At 32.1% G+C, this 16,834-nt stretch overlaps 1 pseudogene; it reads left to right on the top strand.

Annotated features, from left to right (window-relative positions):
- Nucleotides 1-12,727: 12,727 nt before the first annotated feature.
- Nucleotides 12,728-15,965, top strand: LOC133881094 (cell number regulator 11-like; annotated as a pseudogene).
- The last annotated feature ends 869 nt before the right edge of the window (nt 15,966-16,834 follow it).

Raw genomic sequence — 16,834 nt, 5'->3', positions numbered from 1 at the left:
AGCTTAACTTTTCTACTCTTTGTCTTGACCTCTAAAAGAATTAGAATGGATGATAATTAAGAAGATTAAAGGCATGGAGAATGATACTCTTTACATTCATTTATCACATTAGTTTTATATTGGTTGACATGATGTGTTTTAAATTGTTTTTCATGTTAGTCACTTAAAAAAAATGTTGGGAACTTAAAACACACATTACGTTAGCCTAGTCTGTGTAAAATAAATGTAATAAATAGGTGTGAAAAGTAGCATTACTATAAAACTATTAAAGAGTGGCCGACTGACAATAAAGACCTTGCAAGAAGTGATCAGAAGCTTTCATGCATTTACTTCACTCTATCACTAATATAATTCATAAAGAATTTTAGTTTTTCAAGATTCCCAATTGTAGGGAAGAGGGATCCCAATTCTGCTGTATAGAGTAATGCTATTTGTACATCAATTGGGTGTACGGCCAATACATTTTGATGTGGATCCATGAATAATGCATAGGAGACTGATATTTGTACAACAGGTTGTGCACAACCCACTCACATGGGTGGAATCCACCCAGTCAGATAAATCCCACTCATTTGCGTAGTTGTGCATAAATTGTGCACAACTTATTGTACGTGCAGCAAGCTTTTTCCTAATGCATATGCATATGATATGGGTTTTCTACTGTCCAAGTGCACCAGGTGTACACTGGATGTACACCCTGTTGACGTACAAATAGCATTAATCTACTGTGTATGGCATACTTGGTGCCAACATGCCCTATCTGGGACCCCACAATTTTACAGGCAAAAGCTTTCCCGCCATGTTAATTCTTTTGGGGGCACAATCACAGATTCACAGAATTACTCAGTCTTTCGCTTCATAAAACCCTCTCTCTCTCTCTCTCTCTCTCTCTAAATGCTCTGGTCTGTAATCGAAGATTAGGGGCAGTTTGGTAGTAGCTAAATAAAGCATTTGGTCCCCAGCTCAAACCTCGTATAGGTTGAGAAGCAACATGGGGATTCAGGGGCTGTTGCCGCTGCTGAAATCGATCATGGGGCCAATCCACATCAAGGAATTGGAGAGCTCTTGTGTTGCGGTTGACACCTATTCTTGGCTCCACAAGGGTGCCTTGTCTTGCAGCAGAGAGCTCAGCAAAGGCCTACCCACCACCAGGTGTGTACATATATAGTTAGATTTCGTAATTTAGTTGGAGGTGTAAATGGTTTTGTCAAATTTGGGATATGGGTTTTTCTTGGTAAGCGCCCAAGTAATGAATAACGTCTCTTTTGCGTAATGTAGTCGAAGATTTCGATGATTTTATTGACTTGGGGTGATTGTCTTCTTGTCTCGGGCATTTGATGCATTTTCCAATGCTTATTCCCCCAAACCTAAAATCAACTCTCGCACAATCTCTCTAATGAAAAGTTCCGTTGTTTTAGATGTCTCTTTGATCTGCCTCCAAAATATACAATATGGAACTTCCCTGCTGTTTGGCACCTTTCGTGTTTTTTCTTTACTGCTCTATGTACTGAGATCCAATGGGTTTGGACGTTTGGTCTTAGAAGAGACATGGATTATTGGACTTCATTGATAGTTTATGATCCTATCAATGAAGAAATTGTACATTTGTCCGAAATATCTGATAATGTTGGAGTTGATTTGGACTTCATAGGCCCATATCCTTTATTTGCAACTCAACTTCTTAGTCTAATTCTCTGCACATTTTTGCTCTAATAGTTGAAATGCTAGAAATCCTTGACATAGGATACATTGATATCACAACATACAGCGAAAGGCATAGCAGAAGGTGATCTTGATCCATTTACCAAAAATGCAGTTTCAGGTGCATCCTCTCTCTCTCATTTTCAAGGGCAGTTGCGTTGGGATTCTTTGTACAATTAATTAGGTGACCTCCTTTCACTTGTGCTCCAATTAGCCTATGTTGGAAAGAGAGGAGAAGAAAAGCATAAATGGAAAATTACTCAGAATAGAGAAAGGAAGATTTTAAGGGAGAGTTTCTCAAGAATCATATTAACTAATGGAGAGTTTGTTAAAATCATAATTAACTAAGTACTTGTACATGTGCATTCATAAGCACAAACTTTATGACCGGGCTTAATCATATATCCTGGTCTATATAACCCAATACAAGTGAATCAATTAGAAAGTGCAAGTCTTGTATCTTGTGTATGATAGTTAATCTTCTTTTCAGTCTGGTAATAGCTATGATGCCTAAGTCAATAGTGTTTAAGAGGAAAATTGGAATGCACTAAGTATGAGTTTTGAGCTTTGGGCCAAAAGTCCCTTTTACCTTGCTTGGACTCACCTTTTATAGTGGTTTTGATGTAATTGTCGCTTTGTTACGTTTTAGCCTAATCGTGGGGTTACCCTAACGATGGCCTAGGCTTAAGCATCTCGTATCCCATAAATTAGGAGTGTATCTTTCGAAGTGGGCTTGAGCATGGTTATTTGCTTGGAGCACATTTCACTGATATCGGAGTAAATCTCCTGCTACACGTGGCACAATAGAACTAGGTCTATGGATCGGTTTCGGGCCTTTGCATGTGAACTTTGTGGGCCATGTAGGTCTGTCAGCGTAATTTCCAGCAGTATTAATATAGCAAAGCAGAAAAGTGAGAACTTTCAACTTTCATTTTGATACCTATATTGTCTATGCTGTACTGCAATAGAGATGAAAATATTACTTTTGACTTGGGGAATTGAACTAATTAATTTTGTTACACTTTGCTTAAAGTTTGCTCCTCACTACTTGTGATTGTGCTCGACTTGTCCATCTTTTGACAAACAGGGAGAGAATGTGAGTGCTGACATGGTGCTTTACAAAACATCCCAACTAAACAATTTAATCCTGATAGCGCGAGGTAAAAGCTAGATTTGCCGATTCAGAAGTATCTCTTGACTAAGTATTTATGTATCCTTTGAAGCCCTTTTTTCTTGGCTTGGATTATTTCATTCTTTCTTTCTTTTTCCTTTTTGTAAGTTACATTTCACATTTTAAAAATTAAGTACACGAGTTTCTATATGTATCCTGCATATTTTTCTGGTTCATGCTTTAGAACCAAAAAAATGCTAGGAGCATGTCTTGTGATGTAGGATCATCCTGTAGAGATCTGGCCTGTATCTACCATTTTTCTTGGAACCACATTAGACAAAATTTCCATTTTCCTTTGCACATAAACTGCTGATATGTCCTACAGTTGTATTTGGACAAATTATAGCTCATTTTTGGGTCATAAATTCATCGAACAAAGTTCCTAAATGATGGTTTTAAGGACTAAACAGGTATCAGCATGTAATTTATGTCAGAAAAGGACATTATATTAGGGAGGTTAGAGTCTAAAAACTAAATAAAGGTTTATAAGTTGATGGCACCACTGAGCACCAAAGGTTTCCGTTACATTTTGTTCTCGTAATTCAATTTTCCTTAACGCCTAAAGGCTTTGCGTCCCTTGATGCAAAGAGAAAATTCAGGGCCCCACGAACATCACCTAATCATCCAATTCCAGAGGATAACTCTCCTCTTGTTTCGAACATATCACGTTGGAGGCTGCTGCATGTAAAACGAACTGCTTGCCGACATCCCTGCTTGACTCTGAAAACATTGGCACTGTTTCTCCTGTTGACAACCCTGTGAGTGATATGAACGGGAGTGGTGACAAATTTCAGTTGAATAGCACTTGATAGTTGATTGTTAAAATCTTCTTAGGCCTAATTTTGATGTAATAAATTAATTTCTTTTCTTTCTTTAGGCAGAAGATGGCTTTGTCACTGAAATTCCAGAATTTTCAGAATCTCCAACCCATGGTAAGGCTATAGTTTCCCTAAGATCTACATATTCAATGTTGAGTTCACGTGGTACTCACTTACTTGAATATTGATGAATGTAAAAGATATGGTGTCTGAAACAAGAAGTCCAGAACTAACTCTACAGCAACCCAGGTATTCAATTTATAAACCTTGTACAACATTGCATAAGGAGCATGAATGTAAGAATGTTCCGGATGCAGTTTAGGGCGAAACAAAGACAGGTACAAGAAAGGACATCATAAGAAGTTCTTACTTTCAGCATAAGTCTGAAAACCAGAAGGACGCGAACAATAAGCAAGAGAAGGTCAAGGCTGATGATGTCGTTATATGAGAATACAATACCCGAGGATGCTTCTTTCAGAAATAATTATCTTAAGGACAAAGTCATGAAAAGGAAGACCTCGTCAAATGACTGTTCTCAAATAGTGGGTGCTCTCACTCTAATCTCTTAGTTATGTTGTGATGGCACCTTGGAATAATCTTTGTACTCTTTTATTATTTAAACTGCTTCAGGAAAATGTGCAACCCAAGCAAAGGCGTACAGATGCACCTCTTCCTGATAATGGTATGTATCAATGTCAAGAGCTATTAATGAACTCTATCCGAGAAGTAAAATTTATTTATTGCTTTAATTTTATACCTTTCATCGAGCTGTAACTCTGTGAATTCTTTGTTTTCAAGTCTATGCTTTGCTAAATTAGACTTATGTGCTTATCAAAAAAAAAAGTATTTAACTTGTTTAAGCATAGATGTGATTGTTTGATCTTATGCTTGTCGTCTTGCTATATGAAGCTTTCTTTCTTCTTCAGTGAGTTTGAGTTTCTATTTTATTTTCAGTTGTCATTCATTTTTATGGCGGTACCTTTGAAACCTGTTATGGTCCCAGAGTACATCTATAACTGCTGAAAACATCTATTTAGTTTAGTGAAAAGCTATTTATATTAGTGAACTCCTGCTTTAGCTTTATAGACTCTCAGTTACATGCTGTAATCCTAGAACTTGACTCTTGACAATATGTGAAGAATTATTGGAGTTCTGTTTAAAGGAATCATTATATACCATAAAGTTACGTTGCTTGCTTGCAAACGTGTTTGTCTATTGTGGCGCATTCCTCTTATCAGAATGATCATTGCTGATATATATATGCATTCCTCTTATCTTTGCACATAAGATAAAAGGAATCCTTGAAGAGTCATCAGCTTCTAGAATGATTCATTTTTCATGATAGCATAAGATAATAGGAATGTATATATATTTACGATATTAGCGTCGTTGATGTTGAAGAATAGAAGCTCCCTTCATGTTGATTGATCAATGAATGCACATGAATTTCTTAAATGATGTCTGTAGTTATGGTTGCCGCAGTGATCTATCAAAGAAGGCTTAAAATGGTACAACAATTGCAAAGTGGCTGGATTGATATGGTCGGTCCTATCACTGACAAATTGTGGAGACTAGGGAAAGAACCATCTACCAGGAAGTTCGTTGCATTTGAGTTTGGGCTGCAAGTTAATACCTTGATCAACTAGCATCTAAGATATTGAACATTTGCAATGATGAAGGTAGAAATGATAATATAGAAACTTGTAATAGAAAGACATGGTGAAAAAATCTCCTGTGGAGGAATATAAAAGGGATGAAGAGGATGTGGTGTATTGTATGGGAGGATAAACCATCTGGATGAGTACTTAAATAAGGAGAATAACTAAATAGAGGATGGGAATTATATGGCTTTACAGAAACGTTTCTGAAAGGGGGCTGAGAAGGGCCTTAAAGGAATATGATCGAGAGACCACAGAGAGAAATGAGAAGCTTCAGCTATCAGATCAGGAGGCAATACAGTAGAGCAAACTATAGAGGGATGTAGGGAAAATAAAAAAAAAAAAAAAATCTAATGAATAAGTTTGTGGTTTGTAAGCACATGTTGACTTAGATACCTGAAAGAACCTGATGTTTTAATTCTTTCAAAGATTTCCATGCAAACAATATTCATAATCTATAATAAGTTATTTTATAGATCAAGTAATTTCTTTCAAATGGTTGAAATTAAAGATTTGAGAAATATAGGTACATGATTGCATGAACCTGCATTTGATTTTAAAGGTATATTAAGATTCTGTAAGTTGATTTATGTAGAAAAGTGGAGAAGGAGAAATAGATGTTCTTAGGGACAGTGGTAGTCAAATTAGGATTTGGATTCTTATTAATAAGTATATAATAAGAACCAATTACCGAAAAAAGTTAATGGTAATTAGTTCGAGTCAAATTAGTCGTCAAATTAGGAATCCCAATCCTAGTCCAGTCCAGTAAAGTAATCCTAGTAGATTAAAAGTCAATGTTCGATATAAATATGCTTAAATGTACTCAAAAGAGTTCAGACTTTGGGTAATGGAATAGTGAGTGTTTTGATATTAAGGCACGTTAGCTTAGTATACTACTCTCTCTCTCTCTCTCTCTCTCTCTCTCTCTTCTTTTTTGGCACGTATAATCGTATATTGTTATTGTTCAGGTTACTGTTCACATAGCCTCAGAATAGCAACAAACTTTTCTCTTTTCCTTCTTTATAACCCCTAAACCAAGCCCCTCTCCTTGCATCTACATACTTTACCAAATAACCAATCAAACCAATTTAAATTCCCAAAAACAGCCGTTGTCGAGAATTTTCTAGCAACCTATTTGCTTCAAACTAGGGGTGAAATAACCATCCTCTAATAATCGTTCGCTAACTGCTAACCATACAATCGCAAAACCGTTAAAACCGTTAGCCACAAATTGTAAAGTGCCCTATAGGAGTGGTTAACGGTTTTTACAAAGGCGGTTAGCTGTTATAACTGCTAACTACCTTTATTATTATATATATATATATATATTTTTTTTTTCTATATAAAACGACGCAATTTTAGTGCTAACACCAAAATGGCGTTGTTTTGGTCGTATAGGGTTTTAACTTTTAAACCTAAACATCTTTAACTCTCTCACTCCCAAAGTGCCACACCCTTCCCTGAGTCCCCTCTCTCTTGACTCTCACTCTCAATCTTCTCTCATCTTTCTCTCTCTACAACATGATCGTGTCGTCGATGAGATCATTGCCAACGATTAGGGTGACAGAATGAAGCCATCCTATGTTGCCTTTACCGATGGTCCGATACATAGCGTCTGGCGATGCGGCCAATGGCCACAAACCAGGTCGTCATGAACCCTATCAACACCATCTATAGTGAGATCTGAGCTCCTACAAACATGTTTTTGTTTATTACTTCTTAGATCTGAATATTTGTGACTTGATTTGTTATTCTAGGTCTTACATTTGAATATTTATGCCATGATTTGTTATTCTAGGTCTTACATTTGAATCTTTGTAGTTGACGATCTGAATCTTTGTTGTTTGATTGGCATTAATTGGGCACCACCAACAAAATGGCTGGGAAAAAAAAAAAAAGAACCAATTGTTGATTGCCGGTTTATAACTGCCAACCGCCTAGGTATAACTGCAACTAACCGCAACCACCTTTTCACCTCATACATCAAATAGCAATGCTCTTGCCATAACCATTTCTTCTAAAATTTCGAATCCTAGATCCATTAATTTATCCTAGAAGCAAGCCCACAACAGGCACAAATAGAAAAAAATCCAAAATAGTCCAACATCGACAAAATTGTGTCTCACTCAAATGTCCAACAATTAATGTCCGTTGCTGATAATATCAACATTGGTGGGTCACAAAATCACATATATGGACTATTGTTGATAAAGCTGTCGGGGCATATGTCCAAAGAAATTTACGACCACTCATAGTTAGAGTTGTATGTATGAATCCATCTTTTAAAAAATCTTGTACATACATATGTATGCCTTAAAAGTTTATTACATGCATCATAAATAGTCGTGATAAATTGCAGATACTAAAACCATTTCAAAATTAATTGAATTTATTTACTTTTAAATTGATTCAAAACCAAACTTAACTTCTTTCTCCATTTTTTTTTAATTTTTAATTTTTTAAAACACCCTTCTAACATGTAAAATTTATTGAATAATAATAATAAAAAATGTCAAATTTATTTTTAATGTTTTTTACATTGTATTTTTATCCACTATTTTGATTCTGTCACTGTCTTGTACATGTATGAATGATTTTTTTTTTTTTGTTTTTTCTTTACTTCGAATCAGTTTCTCTTCATACACAACAATACTTCTATTTTTTTGCCAGCACCTCATAAATAACATATTTCAAATAATTTATTTATTTATTTATTTTTTTTTTTAAAATGCATATAGTTGATAAATTAATATAATCGATAAATTATATACATTTCAAATAAAAAATGTATATAGAGAGAGTAAGTTATCGTACGGGCTGTCGTCGAAGCTGGGTAAAGTTGGGAGAGAGAGATTAGAGAGAGTGTGTGAGTGAGAGAGAGCTAAAGAGAGAGAGAGAGAGAGAGAGAGAGAGAGAGATGAAGATCAGAAAAGGGGGGCGGGGGGTTGTGTCGTGTGGAAATGCCCCACGTGGTGGAACAGCCCCTTAGGAACTTTTAGTGACGTGTCATTTTACTAATATATATATATATATATGTAGTATAAATTTGTACTATATATAGTATATAAATTTAAACCCTAAACCTATATACTATATATAGCACTAATATAGGGTTATGGTTTATGCCTATATATGTACGTTTCATGAATTTGATAAATTTATACGTACATATGGTATAAATTTATACTATATATATAAAGCTGATAAATTTAAACTCTAACCCTATATATTATATTTAGCACTAGTATAGCGTTAGGGTTTATATATATATATATATAAAGTTGATAAATTTAAACCCTAACCCTATATATTATATTTAGCATGTATAGCGTTACGGTTTATATATATATAGAGTATAAATTTATACTATATATATATAAAGTTGATAAATTTAAATCCTAACCCTATATACTATATATAGCACTAATATAGGATTAGGGTTTATATATATATTTAGCATACTATATATATGTGTACGTATAACTCTAACCATATATATATACACACTATATATACATAACACTAAAATAAACCCTAAGTGAATGGGACACAAACACCAAACATGCAACACTAAACCATGCATGCATAAACACTTAATAAATACCCTAAAACTGACAAACGCTAAACCCTAAATTCTATCTAGACCAAATAAACCATATTTATATAAACATCCTAAAACCAAACCGAAATGTAATTATATAACCCTATATACTATATATAGCACTAATATATATAGGGTAGGGTTTATACATATAATTATATAAACACCTTAAAACCAAACCCCAAAACAAAATACCAAATACGCAACACCAAACTATGCATGCATAAACTCTTAACAAACACCCTAAGACCACCAAACGCTAAACCCAAAATTCTATTTAGACCAAATAAACCATATTTGTATAAACATCCTAAAACCAAACCCCAAAAATCAAACCGAAATGCAATCAAATGGAATTAGGATAAAAATAAATTAGTGACGTGTAAATTTGGCACGTCAAGAATTAGTGACGTACCAAAATGACATGTCAGTAATTAGTGATGTGTCAATTTGACACGTCGCTAATAATTTAAATTTCAATATATTTTTTTTAAAAAAAAAAAATTATGTTGACTTAAAATTTAGTGACGTGGCAAAAAGCTGATTACTATAGACACGTCACTAATTGCTAAGTTTTTGTAGTGACGTTTCATTAAATTTTACATTAACTAAAGAAAAATTATCAACACACCCTTCTACTTTACTTAGTTTGCAATTAGTTTCATGCATTTTCTATTTTATCAATTATTTTCTTAAGCTTTCTTTCACTCCTAATTAGCTACTTTTATCCTTATATATTAATTTTGTTATTTTTATTAATAAAATAAGTGAAACTTCACTTAACCCTCCCGAACTTCATCACATTTGCAATATGACTCATTATTTCGATGAATCATTTCTTTGGACAAAGAAGATTATGTAAACACTTACTCGAAATCTTACTTATCAGATTCCATTGTGTAAGACACAATTTTTTCTGAAGAATTCGTCATGATATATCTGATCCATGCATAATATCATGAAAAATGAATACAACTTTTTGGCGGCTAAATATTAGCAATAGGTCTGAAAAAGTATCTCATCCCCCTAAAGTAGAAAACTTTCAATTTAGTGTATGAAACTTTTAATTTTTTGTAATCTCACCCCTTTAGTCATGATTTTGGGTTAAATCAAACTGTCAAATGGTCAAAATGACCCTTATACCCTTAAAAACATTATAAAATTACAAACTATTAGACCCAACAGACCATACCTTTTTTATATTTTTTGGATTTCCGAGCCCTTTGTTAGGATTTAATAGAAAATCTTAATTGAGAGATTATAATGCAAAAATTAAATTAAAAGTTGAATACATTAAATTGAAAGTTTTTGAATTTTATAGAAGTAATGGAAATTCATAAGAGTTGAGTGAATTTTCCCCATAAAAAGAATATAAATTTCTAATTTAAAAAAGAATGGTGCAAAAATGGGAGAAAAACAGAACAATAAAACAAAAGGAGCGTTCGATCAATTAATGTAAGGAACAAGAGAAACACAAAAGAAAAAGAAAGGAAAAAAAGAAGAAGAAGAAAAAAGAAAACCATCTAACTGAGCTTTTCGCTTGCTGAGAGAAGCTAGCTTCTTCCTCCTCTTCTTTTCTTTTCTTTTTTTTGGTAATTTTTCTATATTTTTTTTATAATTTAATTACAAAAATTTTATTCATTAAAGTTAACATGCAGATGGAATAAAGATGAAACGAAATTATTGAAAAGAAGAAAAAAAATTGATTAATAAAATTGGAAATCCAAAATTGAGAACTATTGGAAAACCGTCTAAGGGTGCGTTTGGCATTGCGATTTTATAGAAAAAAATAGCAATTTTAAACCAAGGCGTAGAAAATGAATCGTTTGAGATTGTGTTTTTAAAAAATTGCATTTTTAAATCGCATGCAAGATTAGAAAGTTAAACTGCGATTTTAAAGGTCAAATTGCAATTTTGTCAAATACTTAACTGCATTTTTAAAAATCACATTTTTCAAATTACACATTTTAAAATTACTATTTTATTGAAATCACGTTTCTAAATCGCATAAAAACTGTTGTAAAAATTACTAGGATCCAAGCAGGTCGTTGACGAGTAGTGAGTACTAATGTATATGACAGAGCAAAAATATCCTAGCCTTCCATTATACATGAATGCTCAGGATTTATAGAATTGTATGAGGCAGAATACCTTAATATATAATTGTAGATCGAGGATTATGCTACGGAAGGTAGCTAGTCGTGCTTCTTTTAGTATTTTTGGGAAGAGAAATGGTTCTTCACCACTTAAATATACAATTTTTTACAATTTTGTCTATGTGGCAAGGTGGTCTCCCACTTTATTTTATTTTTTAAAAATAAAAACTCTAAAGTTAGTAGGGGACCACCTTGCCACATAGACAAAATGGTGAAAAATTATATATTTAAGTGGTGGAAAATCATATCTCTTTTGGGATTTAAGCAAAATATCATTTTTCAATAATTTTCCTCAACTAATTTCCCATACACGTAAAATGATGTGATGTAGAGATAAGGTAGAATGTGTGGACAGAAGAAAACTTGCTGACTCTTACGGGAGAACTTCACTTATAATTTTTGATCTTTTATCATTTTTTTAAAAAATATATTTAATTTTTAAAAAGTGTCGATTTATGGTATTTATATTTTAATTTTAACCCTTCATTAGAATTTTTCGTTAAATCTTGTCAAAATTCTCAAAATATCCCTCATTTTTTTTCGGAAAAAAAATTGCTAGGATTTATGTATGTTTTGGTCAAAATTTATTGAAATTTGCAAAAATTGCAATGCCTAAATTTTGAAATTTTTAATTTTTTTTAAAAAAAATTAAACACAAGGTATTTTGAGAATTTTGATAATATTTAGCTAAAAATTTTAACAAATGGTTGAAATTGAAAAAAAAATTAAAAGATAAATATCGTAAATTAACACTTTTTAAAATTTTGAAACATTTTTTAAAAAGTTATAAAAGATTCAAGAGTTATAATTCACTATATATATATACAATCTGAATAATCTCTCTCCAATAATGTCACTTTTCAATAATTTTCCTTAACTAATTTCCCATGCACGTACGATGATGTAGTGATAAGGTAGAATGTGTAGACAGGCGAAAACATCGCCATGTGAGCAAGTTTTCCTCTTTCCATTGTATAGAGATTATTCAAATTGTATATATAAAGAGACTTATCCGGATCTTTAATCATATTTGAAAAAATTTATTAAAACTTTAAAAAGTGTCAATTTAAGATATTCATATTTCAATTTTTTTTCAACTTCAATTATTCGTTAGAATTTTCCGTTAAATCTTATTAAAATTCTTAAAATACTTTTTTTTTTTTTTTTTTTTTTTTTTTTTTTTTTTTTTTTACGAAAATAAAGAAAAAAAATGGCTAAAATTTATGTGTTGGTTAGAATTTAAAGGAATTTACAAAAATACTCATACTTAAATTTTTGAAATTTTTTATAATTTATTTTAAAAAAATTAAACACATAGTATTTAAGAATTTTGATAGTATTTAACGAAGAATTCTAATAGATAATTGAAATTGAAAAAAATTAAAAGATTGATATCTTAAATTGACATTTTTCAAAAATTTATATAATATTTTAAAAATAATAAAAGATCAGAAATTGTAAGTAAAATTTTCTTCCTTTTTCACTCTAGACCTGTCTCTCTCTCTCTATATATATATATATATACACAATCTGAATAATCTCTCACCATGCACAGCTTTCTCTCATTTTTGTGCAAAACCGGACCTCATTGAGACAAGTTAAGGTTGCTAGCTAGCTCTGAAATGGCTAAATCCAAGAGTACTGGAGGCCCTTGGTCAACAGGCCTATGTGCTGCTTCTCTGACATGCGTAGCTGTAAATTCCTTATCCTTTCTTCTTTTCTTCCTTGAAGAGGTTCTTTTCTTTTCCTAGCTCCTTCTTTCCATGACCTACATATAAAGAAAATCCGTGTGTATTGTGATGGAAATATTTGGGGTTCAAAAGTACTAAAGCTAATTCTGTCACAGGTTGCTTGACACTGTGGTGCCCATGTATTACTTTCGGCCAGATCTCCGAGATTGTAGATAAAGGATCATTACGTAAGTACTAAAAATGTTATTTAGAAGACTGTTATGTATATAATGAAAATGAGTTAGTAGTAAAAATTAGTGTTTAAATCAATAAAGAGTTGTAAAAAATATAAAATTATTGATGCAAGAGGAAATCAGATACAACTATAGAATTAATTGGTCTATGATGTGGCGATGAGATTCATTTAGCTTAACCAAGAAAGGAAATTGTCAACTACTCAAGAAGGAAAGAAGAGACCTTTGGCAATTGTGATTTAGAAGATATTTTCTATTGAGTTGTCAACATCCATCAAGAGAGAGACCAAGTAGGAAAGAATAGACTATCGACAAATCTCTTGATTTATCTTTTAAAGAATTTTCATATTTATATTTACGTTGTCGTCAAGTAATATTATTGTTATTATATTTTCCCTAATATGGTAATTCTTTGGCACCAAGTATTTCCCATTAATTTGGAGATATTCTTTAGCACAAAGTATTTTCATAATATGCTTATTTGTATTTATTTCAAGTCTTAGGAGCTGAGATTTATTAGGCTTTTCGAGATTTTGCTATTTTTGGTAATTTTTCAGCTATATTAGCCCGGCTTGTGGGCGTTTTTCAAGAGTTGTTGTTTATTGATAATTTTATCGAATTTAGAGTTTCTCTCGGTTTTTTTGGGTGAATTTCCTATTTTCTTCCTTGCAAACTACTTGTTAATTAGTCTGCAGAATAATCGCTATTCTGTCCGCGTCAATTATATATATATATAAAAGCACGGTCTACTAAATAACATTTTTTTTTTCTTCGTATGGACAATATGCAAAGCTAGTTTACATGCATATATGGAAATAAATATTGACTTTTAACGAGTATGTGCTGTTTTTGTGGCAATTTTCAGCTTGTGGTGGAAACGCGGCCCTCTTTTATTCGTTGAGTTTTCTTCATAATTTTCCTTTCTAATTATACTCGTGCTATTATCATGCTAAACTGCGAAAACAATATATGTTGGTGGAGAGCCCCTGTTGGGATTGCTGTGTTCATTTTTTCTGCCTTCGTTGTGCCTTGTGCCAAGAGTATCGTGAGCTCAAAGACCGTGGTTTTGACGTGTCTGTTGGTAAAATTATGTCTCTATCAAAGAAATACTTGAAACTAAACGTTTACTTTGATGGGTTATCAATGAATATTAATGGTTTTCTTGGATATATATATATATATATATATATATATATATATATATATATATATATATATATATACATATATGCTTAGGATGGCAAGGGAACGCGCACTTGCACAATCAAGAAGTGGCGATGGCTCCGGCTGTGGAAGGAGCCATGAAGCGGTAGTGCGGTGGTCGATCGGAAGATTTGTTTTGTAATGCTGAATTAATAAATAAAATCTGCATGCATATATGGGACTGATCGAGGAGTGTTACTGCATCTTTGTTAACTATGTTGTCGATCTGCTGGTTTATGATGTTGAATAATAATAAGTGACTATGTCGTACCTTCTTGGGTTTGATAATTTGTTGTAAAAGCCCACGGTACGGTCTACCTTGTAATAATTTCTCTACCTGTTGGGGTAATCTGTTGGAAGTAATAAGTGATCAAATATTTGATCTTTTACTTTTTGTACCACATCCAAACACTTTTTCAAATAAAAAATACACTAATAATCAAATAAAATACAATATGCAAGGGTTTGGCAAGATTTAAGTTTAAGTTGAATTTGGAAATGTTAATGCATGGGATACATTTTTCATAATAGTACAAAGCGAAGCCAGGAATTTGTCTTAATAAAAGCGGAATTAAAATAATAAAATATAATGATAAATAATTTTTTTTTGTTCTTTTTATATGTTATAGTTTTATTATAATATATAAAAGTATGGTAATTACAAAATCAAAATATAAATTATAACATGTATCACAAAAAATGTATCTATCAAACTTCATAAATATATGCCAAATTGATATATCAGTAAAAAATACAAAATACAAAATACTTACGAGCCCATAGAAAAACAAAATCATCAAGTATCAAATCTGAATTGAAGCTTTCAGAAATTTCCCTTTCAATGTAGACTTTTCACACTAAACAACTAATGTCCTAATGGCACATACTCTAATGATACTCTAATAAAATTACTAGCATATTTCGATAGCTATTAATTGAACAAATCAACAAACAATGTCTTAATGAAAAGAACAAATAATAACAAATAACATACCTGAGAGTAGCAAAAATTCTACTGAAACTTGTCACTCGGCCAATTGGCGCACTCCCAAAGTATAAAGAAAACCTTAAAAAAAAAATGACAATGTTGTTCTTATCTGAATAATAAATAAAAAAAAAACTATAATAAAAAATAAGAGTCAATAAAATAATTTATAATCACATTCGTCAAAAGAATAAATAAATAAATTGAATTCGACTATGGAAGTTTGAACAAAAATAAAAGTTATAATTTATTAAGTAATAAAGATGAAAGATCTTTGCAAATTTCAATGACAGTAAGTAATAAAGAAAAACAAAACAAATAAAATTAACTTAAAAAAAAAAGGGAAAAAAAAAAAGTAGTTGTGGCCCACATTGACAAGTCACGTTGTAACTTGCAATGACTGAAATTCTGAAAAGTATCTACAAAAAAAAAAATTCTGAAAGCAAAACAAAGACAATCTGTCAACCACAGATTTTCATCCTTATCCTGAAAATCAAAAAGCAAATGAAGAAAGAGAACAACTCAACAACCATTGTCTCACACGGTCACACTCTCAGCTCAGTAATAGAAAATAAAAAATAAAAATGTAGAAGGCTTACGGTACGAAAGATTGCCAAGGAAGAGGCGCAGATGTTGGAGGCCAAAGAACAAGATTTGTGTTCTTTTAAAAGATTTGTGTTCTTGGCTTCTAATTAATGGTTGGTTTTTCTATGTAGAAGTTCTAAAGTTTCACAAGATGGATAGATAAATGTAATTTTTTTTTTTTTTTTTTTTTTTTTTTTTTTTTTTTTCACAAAATTGTTTTGTTCCTCTTCTTGAGCATTTAATGGTTGTTGTTGTTTTTTTTTTTTTGATAAAATTTTCTTTAACGGTTGATTTTTCCATGTAATTTTCTTCTTGTTCTATTATCAGCAGGGGCGGGCATCAAGAACAGAATTTTTCTTCTTCTTCTTTTTGATGTAATTTTTTTTTTTTCAGATATCTGTAAAAAAAAAAGTTTCTTCAAACATTTAGGGCGCCTACCCACCCTTTGTCTCTGCCACTGAGTACAAGGAACATGTTTTCAAATTTCAACTAGTCTACTTAGAATTGGAACCAAACCCAAGCTATACGCCAATTCAAATGTATTTTTTTGGGGTTAGAAGAAAGATGTTATCCCTCCTAAATAGTCGCAAATATAATGGTTTTGTTGGTCTACTATACCCAATTTCATGTCAATGATTGTCCCGATTAAAAGAGAGGATTTTCATTTTGGGTGCAATGAAGGGCTTCTCGTGTTAAGGATCGATTGAATTGTACGTGAAAGTCAAATCCCTCATTCCATGATTTGATTAGAAAGTTAGCTGCCTCTCGGAGACTGATTGTCTAGTACTTCTAAATGTTGGTTTTGTTGGTCTAATTCTTACAAATTCATCTTAAATACCTAACTCAGTAACATAATTCTTACACCTTCTGCTGAGAATGTGAGTTTTCATACTAGAGATCTCGGGATTGCAAGGAATTGCATCATTTTGTCATTGTACATATATATATATATATAAAACACATTTGAAAAAGAAAAGGAAATGAAAAGACTAGCGCATTTTGTACCAAATCTCACTCACCTGCACCCAGAGC

Source organism: Alnus glutinosa, chromosome 11 (genome assembly GCF_958979055.1).
Source record: "Alnus glutinosa chromosome 11, dhAlnGlut1.1, whole genome shotgun sequence".
Taxonomy (NCBI): Eukaryota; Viridiplantae; Streptophyta; class Magnoliopsida; order Fagales; family Betulaceae; genus Alnus; species Alnus glutinosa.
This window is presented reverse-complemented; position numbering and strand designations above follow the sequence as displayed.